This window comes from Protopterus annectens, chromosome 5.part0, assembly GCF_019279795.1.
Source record: "Protopterus annectens isolate FY-2018-M chromosome 5.part0, PAN1.0, whole genome shotgun sequence".
In the NCBI taxonomy this organism is placed as follows: domain Eukaryota; kingdom Metazoa; phylum Chordata; order Ceratodontiformes; family Protopteridae; genus Protopterus; species Protopterus annectens.
This window is the reverse complement of record NC_056735.1, coordinates 740,203,402-740,221,496: the sequence shown is the minus strand read 5'-3', so window position 1 is coordinate 740,221,496 and position 18,095 is coordinate 740,203,402.

Sequence of the window (18,095 nt, the reverse complement as noted above, 5' to 3'; positions counted from 1 at the left end):
TGAAAAAGAGGGAATTACATTGGCAAGTGTTATTGGATTCTACAAATACCCCTGGTATTAACAACCAAATTTCAATTAATAGTCTGCTTCTGTTGAAAAGGATGTATATTTAGTAGTGTTTTTAATTTTAACATATAGTACTTATGTTACATTATGCAGTTTTATAGTATGTTAATATGTAGGACCATCATAATTTTTATGTGTAACTTTTCATGTGAATTTAAATGTTCTTCTTTCAGCTTTTCCCGGTTAGGGGTCGCCACAGCGGAACTCCAGTCCGCTAATGATTGGCAGTAGATTTTTACAGTGCTTAGGTGCCAGCTCAACACCCAACCTTCAGCGAAGGCACACCCATTTACACGTCTTTCAAATGCAACTTGACTGTGGGGAGGACATGCAGACTCCACACAGAAGGTGCTCCAGCCAAGAATCGAACAGGAAAACCTCTTGCTGTGAGGTGACAATGCGACCGCTGCACCACCACGGCTTGTTTTTCATGTGAATTTAAATGATTGGTTTTATTTACTGTAATGTTTATTTTGTTCAACTAGAACTGGAAATGTTTAAATAGTGCATAATGAATGTTTTTAATTTGTGTCACTAGATGGCAGCGTTTCGTTGTTATTTAAGGAAGTGTTTGAAGAGGGAGTTCTGAATCTAATGATGTTCACATTACAGCAGTGAATGAAAGCACTTACTCTTTATTAAAACATTTCACTAGTTCCTGGACCCTACAAGTGTGTTTGTTTTTGTTTTACCAAGTTTTGTAGGTGGATTTTGTTGGTTGATATATATACATATATTTTTTGCTTCGTCAAAGGGGGATTATGTCTGTTAAACTTGGCGGTCTTCATTGAGACAGTCACAAAAGCCCTTAACGAAGGTAAAACTGTGCATAGGGTCCACCTGGACTTAGCCAAGGCCTTTGACACAATCCCCCATTCAGGCATTATTGATAAACTCACTCAGCTGGATATCAGCCAAGATATTGTCAGGTGGGTTGCAAACTGGCTCACCAATAGAACTCATACAGTCAAAATAGAAGACTCTACCTCCTCCAAAAGACCAGTAACCAGTGGTGTACAACAGGGGTCTGTTCTCAGACTCCTACTGTTCGGAGTATACTTCTCCAAAGTACAGGCAAAAATGAAAGGTCTGTAACTGACAAGTTTGACAATGACTGCAAACTAGGAAAGGTCATTCAGTCCCCTAACGATGTCAATATCTTGCAAGAAGGACTTACACAGACTAATGATTGGTGCCAAAGTCATGTACTTACGCTCAATGGCAAAAAATGCATTATCCTTCCCTTTGGTATGGGTAATGTTCCTGCAACCTACTCTATAAATAGCAATATCTTAAGCATGCAATCACTGGTGAGAGACCTGGACACACAGATTGATAGCAATCTTACCTTTGATCACCATGGCTCCACAGTACTAAGAAGGGCATTCTATGTTGCTCACCTCATATGTAAGGGCATTGCCTTCAGAAAAATGGGAGTTATAACCCCCCTGTACTCTTCCCTCATCAGGCCAATAATAGAGTATAATGCTCCCTTTGGTATGTACCTCTCTAAGCACCTGCAGCAATTGGAGAGACCACAAAGGTTTCTTACAAAGAAAATTCATGGACTCCAGCACATGTCATATGCTGACAGACAGAAATTACTGTCTCTTTACTCTGTGTCATACAGACTGCTCAGAGGTGACCTGTGCCTTGCATATGAGGCAATATCCGACCCTGCCTTAATGGAAATGCTACACATTCCTAAGTCAAATTGTACACGTGTCACACACTCAAGAGACCTTAACCTGGTATGTGACATCAATAGAACTTGCTGGAGGGACAGATTTATTTTGTAGAGGTTATCTCATCTTTAGAACAGACTTCCAATCAATGTTAAGCAGAGCCCCTCGTTGACCCTGTTTAAGCATAATTTAGATGACTGGATGGGAAACTGTAAATTCGCCCCAGGGGTTCCACCTATGTCCCTCTTAGATATGGGCAATAGATGCTGATTTAGTGTCTACCTGTAACAGACACTCTTAGGAACAAGGGTTAACTTGGATAGGCTTGTAAGGGCCCTAGGGCCATTAACCTAGTAACCTCCTATGATCCTGTATGTATACATTTATATAGACACATACACACATGTACATGTGAATGCACACATATATATTGACATATACAATGAACTGGCATCTCTCCAGGTGTTCTTATTTTGTACATATTATTGTTTCACAATAGGCTGTGGCCACCATGACACCGACTTAGGTATTTACACACACTGATACACTGATGCACACCATTATATATGTATAAGTTTTGAATTAGAATTCTCAGACCTTGCATTTGTCAGTATTTCATATTTTTCTATTAACATGAAGCAATACCTTTGCTAATTTCTGCAGGTGTCATTCAGAAGCCACCTCATGATGCCTGGAAGACCAAGAAATATTTTTTGTTGAACAGGTACAAATAAAAGAACTATCTCTAGTATCTGTTAAAGAAATAACAGCACTCTGATGCCTGTGCCAAAAGGTGAACAAATAAGGTGACACCAGAAGAGTTGTATCACATACTGGAAATAGTGTTATGCTTCAAATATTGTCTAAAATATAAGAATGAAAGAAAGCATTATTTTAAGGGCAGCTTGCATTCAGTTCTGCATTCCTCAGACCTGATTATTTCATTCCAATGCTCATCAGCCGCATTCCAAAACATCAAGTCCTTTGAAGAAAGCAAATGTGATGTTGCACTATATTTCTTCAAAACGTCAAGCTACATTGCTTGTTTCTTCCTAATCTCACCCAAGCCACCTCACAATCAAAACATAAGGAAATACGTAAATTAAAAGAAAGGAAACAAACAAATAGTCCGAACCCCAACAAATGCAGCAAGGCATGAAAATTATTTTAGTAAGCATTTTCAACAAGATCAAGTGTCACAAGATCTGTAAATGTCAAGTTTTTGTGTGTATAATGCCTCACACCTATGGTTGCATGTCATGGTAGATTGCTCAAATTACTCTCCTTTATGTGACTTTTAGCAACTCTACGTTAATGTTCTCATAGATGAAAACAATAATTCACAGAATAAACTATGTTATAGAGTATGTACACATGCATCCAAGGACGCATATGCACATGTATAAAAAAACACACACACACACGTGCGCGCACACACACACACACACACACACACACACACACACACACACACACACACACACACACATATACATATATGCATATAGGATGGCGGTGCTGCTAATCTATGCAGCTTGCCTTGGTAATAAAAGTGAACATTTTTTCAGACATTCTGGCAAATACTTGTAATATTGTTCTACATGCTTCAGATTCTATAAGTGAGCATTATATTACAAATTTAATTTTATTATCCTGTTTCCAAGATGCAATGTCAGTACTCAATTTCTTCTTATTGAATCAGTTGTTATCTTTTTTTTGTCTTTTTATAGGGAAATTCTCTCACATTATGTGGTGCATTCTGTAAGAGCATCTGCCTATGGAGTTTGAGATGGAATGTACAGTTCACTAATCCAGGCTCAGAAACTCATATTGTGCTGCATTATTGAATGGATTACCCCTCACACCAACACCTTCTAACCCATAGCATTGTCTTTAATATTTCTTCTCCACTTAATATTCTTTTGTAGGTTGCGTGGGTGAATTATTAATTACTCCTCATACCAACAGCTTCTAACTCCATTGCATTCTCTTTAATATTTCTTCTCCACTTAATAATTCTTTTGTAGGTTGTGTGGGTGAATTATTAAAAAAGAACAACTCAGTCTTTAACAGTCTTCATCTCTTATAACTCTTTGTTTAGGTTTTATAATATCTGCCTTTCGGACCTCAGCAGTTTTTAGTTCTTTTTGCAACAAGTTGTTGTTGTTTGTCTTTTGGCTTTTTCCCGGTAAGGGGTCGCCACAGCAGAACTCCGGTCCACTAATGATTGGCAGTTTTTTACGAAACGCCGAGGTGCCAGCTCGACACCCAACCTTCAACAAAGGCACACCCATTTATGCACGCATGTCTTTTGAACGCTACCCAACCGTGGGGAGGACATGCAGACTCCACACAGAAGGCACTCCCAAGCCAAGCCGAGAGTCAATTCCTTGAGCTGTGCACCTCTTCAGTGCACAAAACCTTTTGTGTTGCCTCATTAGTAAAGGGTAATTTGTCTAGTTACACTGAAAAAACTAATGATTCTAGAAATAGTGACTTGTGGGAAATATGCACACCAACAGTGTGCATATATTCTCAGTTATCAGTGACTAGCTTGCCTTCAGAATATTGCAAATGAAGATGGGTGAGGTCATCTCTCTCACTGTGTTGTTTATTTTTGCAGTATACTCTCTGCAGTGTGGCTACATCTACAAACACAAATGCAATCAGAATTTCAGCTGCATTACATAGTCTGTCTTGCAGAAGCATATATAAATTAATTATCCATGCAAACACAACTGCAAGACACCTAAATTAAGTGAACCACAACAGCAGAAAATCAAAATAATAATAAATACCCAAGTATTCACAGGAGAAATTATAAAGAAAATAACACGGAGACATTGATATATCTGGGAGCTTTAAACATCACTCGCCTCATATTAATATAATCAATTCCTTTGCCTTAAATATGTTTATATATCATCACATACTTACAATTCCCAGATAAGATGAGTGTTTATTGTCCACACAGTCCCTTCACAGTTCAGCGCAATGTTTTTTTTTTTAATTTACACCCATACATTACAACAGCTGGTGCCACAATTCACAACATTGCTTTTCACTTCTTAGTTTCATGTACTTATTTCTACTCCAGTAAAATGTAGTCTTCATACAGACTACTTGTAATCAGTGCATTTCAAGTCATTCTAATTTCTTCTCACTAATTAACCTACTCCCATGCAATATTCTAATTCTTAAAGATACATAACAGAGTCACTCTGTGTAGGTTTAATACTCAAATTTTGTATTGCTTGAATGAGTGAACCAAAGTATAATGTTATCATTGAATCATGAGAACAGCACAGATAACTGCAAGAGTAAATGGTCCATACTGTCAAATGTCTAATCCATTTATAAATCATTCATTGATAGCTCCCTTAATTCAGTTCAGGGCCACAGGGGAGCCATGGGTGCACGCAGTAAAATTAATCGCAAATGGGGATCAGTCATTCACACACACACGCACACACACACACACACACACACACACACACACACACACACACACACACACACACACACACACACACACACACACACTCACTAATTCAGTTATGGTGTGCCTTTGAGATGTGGGAGGAAACCGGAACACCGAGTAAAAACCCATGACAATTCAGGACAACATAGATACCCTGCTCAGAAGGCGCCCTATCCATGAACTGAACATTAGAACCAGGAGCTGTGAGGCAGTAAACTATCGGCTGTATCACTGTGCTCTCCTCAGTCCACTTAACTCTAAGAAATACATATTTTTTTCTCTTGGCTATCAGAATGTATAATCCATTTGGCTAGATCAGACAGGAATGTGGGCTTCTACCAATAGAGACCATACCATTGAAGCAGTTAATGTACTAACTGTCACTCTTGTGGTGTAGAGGGATAAAGCCGTTATTACAACTTAGGGGACCTGAGTTTGAATAGTGGTTCATGCAACTGATGGTATAACAAGTAGGATGGCTATTCCTGTCCAGGGGAGGGGGATGGAATGTGCTGGAGCATCATCCAGTTGGCTTTTGTGGAGGCCAGAATCCAAAAGACATGATACCAAATAAAGGAGTGGAGGAAACTGAGGATGGCAATTTGTCCCTACAACTAGTGGCAGAACTTGCACTTGATGTGGTCCTCTTATCGCCAGCCCAGCCTATGCAGTATTGTCAGCATATAGGGGCAAGGAGATAGGCCAAGAATAATCCCACATATGTATGGTTGCCAGCTTCTCTACCAGTCCATCTCACTGCTTGCCTGGCAGGTTACCTACCCCATTAAAGATTGCTTTAGTGTAGAAGGTATTTCCTAGGGGAAACTCTCCTGTTGAAAGGAGCACAAGGGGTATTCAGAAAAGGACATGTGAGATAGACAGTAGGCATGGTGGAGATAGCTTAATTGTCAGCTGTTGTGGGGCCCAAATAATGTATCCCGCCCACATGGTCATAAGTGGATTAGACCTTGGTTTCTTTAAATTGCCCTTTCTTTTTATGGTATTTGCCAAAATGGATGCTATCTTTAGAACTCAAAACCCATGGAATATAATTTGTTGTCTTTAGGTGGACAGCTCAAGATATTAAAGACCTTATGAAAGGGCATGACTCAATGTATGTTTATCTAAATGAGATGACCTCAAGAAATACGATAATATATATAACACTGTTTACAACCAAATGCAGACTAGTTGTAATAAACACTAGTCTATTGTGTGTCATGTGTTAAAAATCTTTGGTTTGAAAACCCGGGGCTACCTAAGATGTTATAGTTTCATAGTTTAGTACTAGGCTAACTGCCTTTGTAGAGTATTTTAAGCCTAGCCAATTACTCCAAGTGAGAATCAAACCCTGCACCTTGTGTTTGTAAAGTAAACAGCTTAACCATTATGCCAACCTCCCACAGGTGATTGGTACACAAACTAGGGGGGCCTTTTTAAGCCTGGCCATGCTTTGCAAGGTGAGAATCAAACCCTGTACTCCATGTCTGTGGGGTAAACAACTTAACCATTATGCCAACTCCCAAATCATCATGAAAGAAATTCTCTTGATATATTTGACAGACTCGTTCTTACATGAAGTACTGACATATGATAACAGCATGAACATTTGTTTAATTTAAGATGTCTTTAATTTAGGATGTCTTTAATTTAAGATGGCTTTAATTTAGGATGCCTTTCTTTCAAGTTTCAGTAATCAGTGTTGCCTCTGTCATACCTTCTGATCTCTTACATCTGTTCTATTTTTTGAAAAAAATGTAGGACGTTATTAAACTAATCTTTTCTACATATATAATTATCTGGTGTTGTACACATTCCACATGTAAAATAATTCCCCAATGTCAGGAAGGAGAAACTTGGCCTGCATTTGCAGAAAAACGATGCTGAGGTAATGCTGCTTAAATACAAGCCTATTTCTCTTCCTAGTTAACAGACAAAGTGGTTGGAAATTTGGATCTATCTTATTATAGAAAGAAATTTTGTCTATTGTTATAGCAAAACCAGGATATTCATTGATAATATATTTAACTTGAAAAGCTACATTAACATTGCTTGATGTGATAATTCATTCTTTAAATCATTTTGTTTACTTTTGACTGACTCATCCATTGCTTGCATATGTTGTTACATTGGGATAAACTATTTTTCAGTTTCCAGGTTGTATGTAAGAGCTAAATCCTCTCAATCTATCATTGCTTGTTTTATAGCCTGTGTGACTGGAGGAAACAACTAGGCTGAATGGTGAAATAATGATCATACTATCATTTCTTAAAATTGTGCTCTTTAGAGGGATGTCATAAAATATTTAGGGTGCAAATGGGTACAATGTGGCAAAGAAAGCATCATTTGTTTGCTACTCAGATGATGTCTGAAGACATCATTTTTATTTCTACATTAAAAAAGCTTGCATTCTGTAGTTGGAATATGTAAGATAATAATAGCTGCCTATTTTTTTAAAATGTCACAGAAGTAGACACCAGAAGGAAATTACAAAGATATAAGTAATCAGAAAACTTTTTTTTTTTACATAGTTTGCATTTTGTATACTGGACAGCATGTCTCTCATAACTAAACTAAGCAAAGAGATACATGGTTTGGCTACTGTAGCATTTCATACGTATTCCAGGTCTTTTCATATTATCACATTCTAGTGTTAAAGTGTGACAACACTATCAGCCTGCACACCTGTTTGGGTCTTTGACTGGTACTAGTATACTAAAGGCTGTTGCTACTATTGTGTGCTACTTTCACTTTTTTCTTTTGATACTGTGTTTGCACTATAATCTGAACACTAATACTACAGTCTGAGTGGCAAGGCTTACTGATGCAGCCTCACAGTTAACTCGTATATCTGAAGAGCTACAATGTTAACGAGCTGCATCTTCTGCCAAAGTTAGAGGGTTTGATTCCTTCCACCTGTATTCATCTACTGTGTGACTTTAAGCAAAACATTTAACTAGACTGTGCTCCTGGGTTTGCAGTGAAAAGGGAAAATTGTGTCTAGTGCAAATTGGTCTTTTAACTGTTACTAAGCTTTGGGCAAATTAGTTTTTTTTAACTTTCATTAAGCTGTTGGAATCTGCTTGACAGAGGTGCCAGAAGCTGTTGAAGATTGGGGGGGGGGGGTGAGAGGGGCACTTAGTGATCTGAAAAAGGGCAATTTTTTAAAACTATTTACTACCACAACATAGGTTCACTTGGAGGACATTTTAAACTTAGCCAATGTCCCTTTTGGTACTTGAATTAACATTTCCTGATTGGTCTTACCTATCCCATGGATGTTAATTGAATATTAGCCCTAGTGAGCATAAATGTGATCATACTATAGATAATTTGAGGGGACCCATGTAAGGGATGCAGCATTTAGGAACTGCCTCTATCCATTAGTGGCATGAGGGGCAATCCTGGAGTACATTTTCTATTACCCATCCTTAGATTCAAGTTGCATTTGAATATGGACAGGGATGAGCTTTGTTTTACTTGAATGGATAGGCTGTTCTAGAACAGTGGTAGCCTCTGTGATATATATCCATCTCTACACAAAATTCAGTTTACATACCAGGACTGAGTATTTCTGATGCCATTTGACTTGCTGATGTTCAGTAGGTCCATCTGTATTAGGTCGGAGGATGCCTTGTATGCCAGACATGTCACCTGTAAGCACTCTGTAGGATACTGAGTATAGTGATAAATCTTTGAGGTGGTCCATGCAAGACCTATTGTTTAGGACCTGTATCCTTTTAGTAAGGTATCTCTTTGAGTATTCCAATTGTTACATGGGTCTGGACAGATACATGCCAAAGTGGGCATTATACAAAATGATTGACCTAATGAGGGATTTGTAAAGGAGGGCAATAACATCTCTAGATCTAATCACAATCAATTTGTTTATAACCTGTGCAGTATAGAAGGACTTTCTATGATTATGGCACATATTGGTCAAAAGTTAGGTCACTGCACACACAAGTTCCCAAATGCCAAACAACTGGGTCAGTTCTCAAGGGGCATTGTCAATTTGGGAGTTCCTTGGAGTAGATAACTTCCCAAAGGACATGATAATGTATTTCTTGGAATTTAGTTACAATTCATGATTCTGGCACCAGTTATTGTTTGAGATAAACCTTCCTGCATGATGGTTAAGTCATTTGGCGATTCAATAACTGTGCCTAGCTTGCAGTCATCTCAAAATCTCTCAGCTTCACAGCACAAGAAATCTGAGAATCTGGAAAAAGCCAAAATGTATTGGAGGGGGGGGGGCAAAGGCCCAAAACCATAGACACATTTTAAATATTGCTTGTATAATCTTAGAAAGTTGCTAAAATAAAGTGTTATGTGTTACCATATGTTTCCTGAAAGATACAAAGATTGAAATTTAAAGGGTTATCATTCTTTAGTGAATTCAGTTCTCACTGATTTGCCAGAAAACCACAAATTTAAAGGGGAACAGACCAAAAGTATGAGCCAAATATTCTGTGAAAATCTGGACAGTTAAGAGTTATTGACTCAACTCCCTGAATCACAAGTGCTGGTATGGGTGGAGAATTCAAGCTCTTGTTTGAGCCTGAGTAACACTAACCACCAGGTATATCTAACTGGCGCATTTTACCCACACACACACACACACACACACACACACACACACACACACACACACACACACACACACACACACTGGAGCAGCATAACTCCTGCAAATAAAAGAACAGGCATGACTCTGGCAGCACCACTAGAACAGTGGCAGTATAACTCCTGTAACACAGAGCAATAAAAGAACAAGAACAGCTAGCTTAGTTAAAATTCTACGTGCAAATCCATGTTAGTGTGAAAACTCCACTTCATTAATTTTTCCAACAGGTCTTACAGCTGTAAAAGTGGGGGGGGGGGCCTCCCCCTGGCTATATGGTTCCGGCACCCATGCTGCTTGAAGCAAAGTTTTATAGTACTCTACATTATGTCATGCAATCTGATCTTCATTAAATACCACAGCATCACCATAGTATTGACATTCAGAACACAGAAAGATCCTTTGAGTATTTTCAGTACTATAAGGGTTATTCATCCTCTGCGTTCATTTTAAAAGAACAGTATATTTTATGAGTTATTTCCTTGGGACATGAACAAGGAACTTGCTGAGATTGTCAGCTTATGGTGCCCTCAGCAGCTGAACTATTTCCATCTGTTTCTGGTTAAGCTTTATGTTACTATAAATCATGAGTATGGAAAACTGTAATTTGTTTTGCCTAGCTGAACTACTGCCAGGGGCATCATGTAGCTGGAAATTTAGACTTAGCAAAAAATCTCCAAACCTCTGTGGTTGGTTTCAGTGGGGCATGACCCTCAGGAAAAATTATTAAAAATTTGGAGGAGGAAATACTTTAATTAGGTTAGATCCTGGGACTGCAGATGCTCTGTAATTCATTTTAGAGCATTTTCCACCTTTTTATGCAATTCTGTGATGTGCTAATCCATGCTCATAAAATGGCAGTTAACAGGGTTTCCTGCTTCAAAAGCCATACTATGATGACATCATTAACTCCTTACAGACATGCCTGAATGGAGTGATGAAAAAAATCAGCAAGAAAAGCAGAGTAGTGTTACTGGAACTGAATTCATCCTCATGTTTTGGTGAATACCTTCACATGGTGGACCCTGTTTTCTCAAAATCACACCAAGACAAGACTGGCATATAGTGTGTATTTTATGTAGCATATATCATGGACAGAGGTAGGTTAAAAACTAAAAAAGACAGCTGGGTGCACAAGTCCCAGGATAAAAAAGTGTCCAATCCTGGTATGTGTACTGGTGCCAGGACTGGAAAAGAATGACAGTGTAAAATCCTCAAGACACAGAAACAGTCCTATGATGGGGTTAGGCCAGGTTCAGGTGGAGGATGGCCTCTCTGTTGTAGAAGGAAGTAGTAGTCCACAAAAAGCACAAAAACTGACAGGCCAAAACAGAGCCATAAATGTGATAGAGTGGACTATTGTGGATAAGGAGGAAATGATGCATTGTTACTATTATGTAAGAAGCCCAGAATTGCCAGATAGAAGAAATTCAAAAAGATTAAGAGAGAAATTAAAGTATATTTGTAGAATAGTTAAAGTGTTTACCATTCAGACACAAGGTGCAGAGTTTGATTTTTACCTTTAGAATAGAAATTGGCGAGGCTTAAAATGTCCTACAAGGGCAGCTAGCCTAGTACACATCTATAAACCTATAAAAGAAAACTGCACACGAAAAACTGCCAAAAGCAAATTTGTGTTCATTAATACAACATAACCATGAAAAACATTATATAGGCAAAGAAACACTGGCCACTTGGAAAAAGAAGCAAGAGAGGAAGTGTGAAAATATAAAGAACAAAAGACCTCTTCTTTTTCTGGATGATTTAAAACTGTATACTTCATAAGAAGACGAGCTGAAAGCACAACTACAAGTGGTTAAAACTTTCGCATATGATATAAGAATATCATTTGGACTTGATAAATGTGCAAAAACAAGAATTAAAGCAGGAAAGCTGCAGCACCAAGAAAATATCAGTCTTGGACAGGAATGTGATATAAATGAACTTGAGCAGGAAGCAGTGTATAAATTTGGGAATTGATGAAGGACTGACAATAAAATATGAACAAATGTGAACTCTGTAAGGAATATTTTAGAAGACTAAAATTAATACTGAAAACAGATGGACATCTAAGAACAAAGTCCAGACTATAAACCAATTTGCTGTTGCTGTTCTAACTTACAGTTTTGGGGTGATTGACTGGCCCCAAAAGGTATTGGATCAGTTAGACAGGAAAACAAGAAAAATTTTCACACTTATCAAATGATATAAAAAAATCAGTGTATGTTAAGATTATAAAATACAGTATATTATATATTCCTCATTCTGAAGGAAGCATGGGCCTCCTGAAAATGTATTTATTTATTTATTTATTCATTTGTTTACTGGGAAAGTCCAGTGGGCCCATTTTCAGTGGAGGCATGAGGAGAAAAGCTCCACAACTGATTACATATAGATCTGCAACTGTAGGACTGCATTTATAACTGCTAACTTAGCCAGATACGAACATAGTGAAAGTTTTAAAACATGGGGAGAAGAAGCCTAAGATGACTTCCCTGCTTAGTTTAGCAGAAGCATATCAGTGTCAAGCAGGAATGGAAACCATACCAGAAGTAGACAAAAATCAGGCAGCAACTGAATGCGCCAAAAAACAAAAGACAGAATATAAGGAGAATAATGAGATGAGAAGAAAAGAAATGTAGAAATATATAAATATAGTTGTAAGTAAGGTACACTCCTGGAACAACATCATGTCAATCAGGATCTGGCACAGGAATGGTTTGGATAAATGAATTTAAACCAAAAGTTGAACGGTTAATATTGGCAGCCCAGGATAATGCACTACATACATGTTTTTTTACAAAGTCCATTGAACATGTAGGAGAAACAAATAAATGCAGGTTTTGTGAAAAAGAACTGAAAACAGTCACACATCTTGTTGCTGGGCATGATACACTAATGGCAGAGGGCATGTGTACTGAAAGGCATAATAATGTAGCAAGATTGTTGCATTGGGATAGTTGAGAAACACTGGAAACGTGAACCATAAAGCATTATAGATAATGATGAAGTTTATGTCACATGGGATCACCCATTACCAATAATTCAGAAAACAGGTGTGAGAAAACCAGATTTAGTAGTCCATGAAAAGATAAAAGTAGGACTGATTATTGAAATTGCAATACAGTGATTGCAGTGTCTTACATACAGAGAGACACAAAGTCATAAAATACCAGAATTTACAGACAGAAATGAGGGCAATGTGGAAGAACTTTCCTTAACATTTGTAAGGCATGTAAGATTCTAAGAAACTATGGAGACTGGGAAAAGTATGTCTACCATTTTCCAAGAGTTGTCTCCTTTAGGAAATTACTTAAAGTTGAAAATTGTTTCTCCCAGCTTCCAATACCTAAGGTTAGCTGACCCTCATCTCCCTAGCAAGATAATCAAGTTATGTTCAAAATAACAGCATAACACCGAAAGCTTGATATTTTGGCCCATAATCTCCTAGAATTGTATCAGCCTGTTTTTAGAAGTTACTATACTATGGAGTCTCTTCTGGTTGTTTGAGGAAGAAATCTGAGGTTTTGACTTCTTATACTCCTTAACAATCACTCTTTATCATTTTGTTTAGTTTATCTAAGTATCATATTTAAACACAAAAGCAATTGTGATAGTCGTTCTTCTATCTATGTGATAGATCCTGCACGATAGTGTCAAGTAGTAATGTCTCAAAAAATATAACAAACCATCTGAGATGTCTTAGTGCTCATTCTTTTCATCAGTTCTGTTTTCCATTCGTGTACTGTCACTGGCAGGTATAATGAGATAGCATAATCTGTGTTTTCATGCTGCTAACAGTTTTCAGCTGAATGTACAATTCAGTCCATCTTCATGGATTCATTTGCTGTAAAGCCTTTTCTAGCTGATATCTGTGACTAGACCGATCAAATCAGTGAAAGTAAAGACTATCAGTACTGAGGTCATCATAGTATGTGCTTCTGCCTGACAGCTGCCCACTCCTCTGATTACCTCAATAATCATTGTAGGAAATGAAAGGTTGAAATACATGAGCAAGGCTTATAATCCCAGTGCTATGTTTTACAGCAAACATTAAGAAAAGAACCAAATATCTGCTGCTGGCTAAACATTTAATTGTCTGAGGAATATTCATAGTATAAAATATCATCTTCAGCAGAGCAATGTAGTGTAAAAATTCATTTACTGATGTCATTTACTGCAATGCCTTTAACTTAGGACTGTAAAAAGTAAGAGTTTATTAGATGCATCTGGTCCAGAAAGCAGCAGCAGGGCTATTGATAGGGGCAACCAAAAATGCAGCTATAGTTCCATATTATGCTTCCTCTTCGTTGGTTTACTATCAACTGATGGATCATTATAAGGTGTTACCTATGACACACAGTACCCTGCATACTGATATCTGACTATTTAAGTGAAGCTCTGCAAAACCAGCAAACTCTGATGGGGAATCCATGTGTTATTTCTGATGTTCCTACTGGTGTCCACATTGTTGAATTTTTTACCTTATGGACTCAAAGAATGTGCCACTCTTTTGGTGTTACAGTTCGCTCCAATCTTTCCCAGTAGGCCTTCTGTCTTTAACTTGATATTATGTCTATTACTCCAATTATTTGGCTTTTAGTATTCTTGCCCATGCTTATGCTGTTTTTGACTTTGTACAGCAAACGGAGATTGAAAAGGTATTGTTTATAATTTCACATTTATTGAGTGATGATGTAAATTTATAGAGTACTTTCCAATTGTTGGGCACGTCTATGTTAACAAAAATGGTTTCTTCCTTTTCATGACCAAATATTCAGAGACGTAACTCTTAGCAATAACAGATACTGTTCTTGGTCTTTCATATGTATTTGATTGTGTTGCAACTGCTGGTCTTCACCATTCAGACTGGAATATCTTAAATTAGGACCTGATTCTTTGTAAGTGACCACTGTTATCTTTTTAACCATTCAGAGTTTGTTAGCTTACAAAGTACTGCATTTTCTTCAGTGGCATAGTTGGCATTGTTAAGACTTACCCTTATTTTTCATATTTTAACAATATATGGCATTGCAGGGAGGAATGTTTGACTCTCAGTATGTTAATGGCCTGGTTGTGTTTCACACACTTTAGGAAATGGCAGAGCTTTCTGCTCAACTACAGAGGTATCTCCATGTGTACTTCTCAATGCTCCCTGCTTTTTGTAGAATGAGCCTGATTTGGCCTTATACCTTTGCCCTTTCCTTCATAACAGTTTTAAATTTCTGATAAGTTACAGAGGATTACAGTCTGTCAAAAATGTCTGATATTAGAGTTGCATTCTTCTTGTTCAAAAAATGCATGCTGATGAAGAAACTTCCCCATTAACTTTTTAGGTGAATTACAGTAATATTTAAAAAATGTTCCCAGTTTTGGGCCTTTGTCCCTTATCATTTTTAGTTTTGTCTAGAATTATTGAGCAAAGAAATTGAAATGTGTATTTCCATGAAGTCAAAAAACAGGAAGCAACAATTATATGGCTTCTTCTTAATCTGCATCTAGCAAAAGTAATATTATCTGACTCTAGCAACCTCAGCAGATGTTTTCTGTAGATTTCCAAATAATATGATTTACCAGTTGAGGTGGTTGCTATATATGATATTTGGTGCTTTTACTCAATGAAGAACTGAAGTTGAGTAAGCATGTGAGCTATCATTGTTGTGCTTCCTGTTCTACATATGTAGTCCAAGTTTTACTAATTTGAAAAGGAAGGAAGTTAGCCATCCAGAAATGTTTCTGCAAGGCAAGCACACACATTTTACTACAGGTTGTGTAAGATGTTCTCACATTATGAAGGGACATGATGAAGCTATCAGATTATCCCCCGGATTTACTAATCTTCCGTGCAGGACTAGTCTAGTCCTGCATGGAAGCGGCAGTTTAGGAGGACGACGGCAGCGCACAATGCATATTAATGAAGGCACACTGCCTGAACTCCTAACCCTACACAGAGCGTGAATGAGTGCAGGGGACGTGTCTGAGAGCAGAGCTCTCAGAATAAACATGCCCCTGCAAAGTAGAACAGCAGGAAGTCTGAATAAATGAGCTAGACCGCTCAAAGGTGTCCGCATATCCCCAACAACAGTCCTCCATGTGTACAACAGCAACAGGACATAAAAAGAAGAAACCCCATAATTCTTTTTTTTAAAACTCCGAGTACAGCTAGCCATAGGTGCGCGGGTGTGCCCATCGCTTAGCTACTGTTAAAGCAGCTTAAAAGGCTGAAGAGGATAACAAGGAAGATATATGCAAATGAAACAGCATAGCAATAGTGTAGTGGTCAGAGCATCCGCCTAATGAATAGGCATTTCCGGTTCGAGTCCCGCTGCAACACATACCATTTTCCATGTGAAATCTGTATATGACATTTTTTTGCATTGTTTTGCTGTATAACCTACTAAATAACATTTAAATGTGAACTGGAGTACTGCATGAAATGCACATGTGAAGCGTCAGTGTCATAATGAATAAGGCACTAGTAAGCAGGGTTAAGCACAAATAAGCAGTAGTAAGCATATATAAACACTAGTAACTGTGTTTAAGTGCATTTGCATGAGAGTAAGCATTGCCTACACCGATTAAGCAAAGTAGAAGCTAAGTGAGTGTAAGAAACTGTAACCAGAGGTTAGCATTGCTTAGCTCTGTGCAAACCTGTGCACACCCGTGTACAACTGCTTTAAAGTGCCTTACTCACTCTGTACCCAATGGCCCGTGTTCTGCCCAGCAACAAAATAAACAGCTACTGCAAGGCTCGAACTCAGGACCCTGTACACCACAGTCACAGTAGCTAACCACTAAGCCATCATAGGAATACATATAAATGTGGTATCAGCAAACTAATCCTCACCACAGGAAAATCAAACCAAACATGTGAACTGACTCTATGTACAGTGTGATGTTGTATAACCTGCCACAGAACATAAATATGTGAACTGGAGTACTGCAGTAAGCATAGATTTGAAGTGGTATTGTAATAAAGTGTAGAAGTCCCCAGGTCCCCATACAGTGTATGTACACATGAATCACGGATACCAGACACATATACAACATGTAATGAAGAAGAAATCACTGCCAAAAGGCAAATATAGTGCTAATTAATTATTAAGCAATGCTAACCACAGCACAGCTCAACTTAGTAAGTGTAAGCAATATGTAGGGGAGCCAAATCAATCTGCCTAGTGGTATACGTCTTTAAGCAGTGCCAACCTTATGTAAGCAGGTGTGCCCATAGCTTAGCATTTTCAAAACCAGCCAATCATAGGAAAGCGTAGGAAATTGGCCATATTTAAACCCCACAGGCAGGAATACTTTCCAAAACTGGTTGTAGCTTCCTACTGCAGGCAGAATGGCTGGTGTGGGTGGAGGCTCTCAATTTAGAGCGCAGCGCTGGGGCATCCATGAGTCAAAATTCATGGTATGGCTCCTGGTAAAACACTATGAGCGGAGACTACTGCAGGGCCAGTACCAGGGCTCACAGTATAAAATGGAGGCCTGGGACAGTCTTGCCAGTGACCTCACCAGTACCACAGGTATCCCCCAGACTGGTGAGCAGGTCAGGCACCACCATGCTGACCTGAAGCGGTGGAGGGGGGATATATAGGAACAGTGGATCCAGGAGTCTCGGCAGATGGCTAATGCCCCAGTACTGAGTAAGTACTCATTCTACTAAGTAGTTAAAAATTGCCTAGCTTGTGTACACTATGGGTAGGTATGGCTAAATATCACTGTATTTCTCTGACAGCTGCAGATGAGCGGGCTGCGAACCAGCAAGCCCATGATGCTAGGTTGCAAAGGCTGCATCGTGAGGCAGGTTAATATTTGTCTGCATGTACTGTCATAACAAATAAATATAAGAGCCTTAGAAAGTGTTGTACCAGTAGAAATAAATGTGTAATATTCTGTGAATAAAGGTATAACCCCTGGAGTGTTTCGTTTTACTCTTCTTTCATATGTAGTTGAACTGTTGCATACTATAAATAGTACTTTTGTATTAAGCAGTGTTACCCACACTGTGGTATGCAAGGTAAAATGTGCATGAAGTTCTGTATAACAATGTTGGAAGTGCCAAGAGGTCAGTCATATTGTACAAGTGAGAGAGAGTTAGATAGAAAACAGTAGAAAGCTTTACATCTATTCCTTGATGGCACAGTGTACTGTGATGTTAACTATAACTTTGTTGTCACACACAGCAGGGGTTTGAATCTTGGGAGTGCTAGTAAGTTGTATGCATAATCATACC